Genomic DNA, 2,211 nt, shown 5'->3' with positions numbered 1-2,211 from the left:
AAATAGTAAAGATGTTTTTATTATTTATTTATTTATTTATTTATTTCCGATTGTTTACCGGGAAGGTCCATCTGGGCCTAAGCTGGCCCGTTTTCTGCAGAAGCCCGGGGACAAAAGCTCCACAAATACAATGCTCCAAAAGTTTAGTTGTAGTGCAATTACAAAAGAACTACATATTTTTAAATGGGTGGGATACAGTGGTCAGATGGTGGGACAAGTCTTTAGGAAGGCTATGGGGGGGGGGGTCTGCTGTTATTATAGTTATGCCAAAGGAGGACAAGGGGGAGGACTGGGAACCAACAGGTCAATGCTATTGATCAGAGTCATTGAGAATTCCATTATCAGGATGCTGGACAGTAGGTTAGAGAAAATGATTAGGGACTGGCAGGTGAAGGTAGGTAGGTTTTGGAGTGAGCCCGTAAGTTATTCATACTTTCATAGAACGATACTAGGCTATTGGCCTGGAGGCCCTTATAAGCCTAACCAAGAATTTAGCCCATGTTCCCACAAAGTCAGCACCTGTTTTCCCTGTCCAGCAGGGACACAAGTGGGATCCCAAGGCTATATAGATTTATAGAACGATACTAGGCAAGATTATATCACCCCAGAGGGGACTTGAACCCACAGTCCCTGGCTTAGGAGGCCAATGCCTTACCCATTAGGCCACTGGGGCCTGACAAACACTCTTTCAGTAAGTACGGATTCCATAAAGTATATTTACTGAAAATCAGTGATAATGGAGGTTTCCCTTTGCCCCACTATTATGTAATCTTGGAGTTGGTGTCTTTAAATATAGGGGATATGGTGGTGTTCCCATATGGAAGTGCAGGGGTACTTGCCCACCTGAAAAAAATAGATTGAGATTCATTATTTTTTTTTATAGTGAGATGAGTTGTTTTTATGGGTCTGACACTTGCTTAAAGTTCACTTGGTGGATGGACATGATTATGTTTTGTTAAGGATCATACTTCAGTAGTTACCAGAAGCTAGAGCTCTGATATATGGACAGGATTAAGCACTGGAAGACCATGAGATGTTTTGATGGTAAAAAAGAAAAATTTTTAATGCAGCTGAGTATGGTTTAATGGATAGGATGTTATGCAAGGTGCATTTTAGGGATAGATTATAATAGAGAAGGTAAAGGCATTATAACAATGCGTAGTTAGGAGGGGTGGTGGTTATTGGAGTGTGTCAGAGAGTAGTGTAGCTAAGAAGAAGCGCATGGTTAGCTTGCCCAGCTGTTCCTGTATTAGCATATTTTGGTCACAGATGTGGTTGCCAGGAGCATTCCTACAGTTTTGAGAAGTATGAGAGGGATGGCAAACCTCTATATTTGGTTAGTAGATGCTTATAACAATTTCTGCAAAATATGAAACAAACAGGATTTTAGTATCATGAGATGAAGTCAGTGATAGTTTTCTTGAGGAGTGGGCAATATTGGGAATGTGACTTTTTCAGTCAAGAGAGAAAGTGTTGAATATTTGGGCACATTATTTTTGGGGGCAGTCAAATAGATGGACAGAATAATGTAAAGGTACTGGTGAGCAGATTGAGAGGGTACTGGAGCAGTGAAAGAAAAATATTAAGTAGTTAGCTTAGTGGGCTTAATAGTGTTAGAAAGATGATGTTATCTAGAGTTTTATACTGGGTGTATCATTTGTGTCTGTCTCTCAGCTATTTATTTTATCTAGTTATTGACTTGATAACCAGGGTAGAGCACTGGTCAATACTGATGAATTTCAGACTAAGCCCGGAGCAAGACAAAAATATATAATATTTGAGAAGTATACAATTAGGCAGAGAGGTAAAATACAATAGCATGCAATAAATAAACATTGTATACAGTAACTTGCAGAAAACACATTATTAATATGACATGGCATGCAGTGATACACAATGTATACTATATATACATGAAAAAAGGAAGGACAGAAACAGGAGAAGTAACAGGAAAAGCTGAAATGATTGTAAATAAGGGATTACCAGAAAGGAGAAATAAATGTATACAAATGGATCTAGGACTTATGCACGAATGTGCAAAGTCCCGAATCCATAATCACCAAACATATATTAACGAAAGCGCTTTCACCGAAAAAACGTTTTCGTTAATATATGTTAAAAAAAAAGAAAGAAATAAATCTACGTTTATGCAGGGGGGCTTCGCTGCCCCCCTGCACCCCCCCACACACCCCCCACTTTAATATTCTCACT

General features: G+C 39.1%; 1 non-coding gene across 1 annotated transcript; it reads right to left on the bottom strand.

Moving 5' to 3' along the window:
- Window positions 1-600: 600 nt before the first annotated feature.
- Window positions 601-673, bottom strand: TRNAR-CCU. The gene has a single exon. It is a non-coding gene; the product is annotated as a tRNA-Arg (tRNA).
- Window positions 674-2,211: the final 1,538 nt, after the last annotated feature.

The sequence above is a fragment of the Protopterus annectens genome, chromosome 6.part0, assembly GCF_019279795.1.
Source record: "Protopterus annectens isolate FY-2018-M chromosome 6.part0, PAN1.0, whole genome shotgun sequence".
Lineage (NCBI taxonomy): Eukaryota > Metazoa > Chordata > Ceratodontiformes > Protopteridae > Protopterus > Protopterus annectens.
Note: the sequence above shows the minus strand (reverse complement) of the source record. Positions and strands in the feature narration are given on the sequence as shown.